Here is a 788-nt window from a genome sequence, read left to right as displayed (position 1 = left end):
TGTTAAAAAAGTGGGTTTTGTTGATGTAAATAATAACTGTTTGTATATTTATAATTTATTTATTTTTGTTTCCTAAAATATTTTGATTAAAAGAAAATATGTAAAAGTTGGCAACGCTGTGCCGGCCAAGCTTAATCACGTGAAAAGTTTATTTGTATGAACTATATGTTGTTTTATTAATGATAAAAATTATATTTTTGGTGGCAAGGCTGTACGTTTGACCTCTAAGTAGTTTCAACCCCTTAGTAGGTTGAAAGTACTACTAGTATTTTTATCTTTTCATTTCATCTCACAAACCTATTTGTAAACAAAAGGGGCCCCTTTCTGGGCAACGTGTAGCTCAGATTAAAAAAAGACGAGGTGCCATTTTACAGCATTTTACAGAGAATTTAAAATCTTCTAAAAAGAAGTATCATCCCCTACATAGTTGAGAAGATGAGGTTAGTAGACATCTCCGTTAAAAAGTTACAGCGATGGAATTAATAGTGAAAAATGGTTGCTCTTAAAAACAGTCATAAACTTGGATTGTTTTCGATGTGCTACCCTGTATATGAGGTTAAATAGTTTCATCAGTAATATTCTACATGCCGTTAATCTTTATAACAGCCAGTGATATCAAGAAATTTTTGAAACCTATGATTTTTGGTGGCCTATTGTCTTGCAGAATTATTGTATTGTCTTGTTGCGTTTTTTGAAAATGAGATTTATTCTTTGTACATTTAGCTGCATTTTTCAATTGATTTCTAAATGGAATTCGTCAAATAACCTTTGTGCCATATCAGACGATT

Source organism: Sitophilus oryzae, unplaced genomic scaffold, assembly GCF_002938485.1.
Source record: "Sitophilus oryzae breed Bouriz unplaced genomic scaffold, Soryzae_2.0 scaffold_1701_pilon_pilon, whole genome shotgun sequence".
In the NCBI taxonomy this organism is placed as follows: Eukaryota; Metazoa; Arthropoda; class Insecta; order Coleoptera; family Curculionidae; genus Sitophilus; species Sitophilus oryzae.
The sequence above is the reverse complement of the archived record's forward strand: the minus strand, read 5'-3'. Positions refer to the sequence as shown.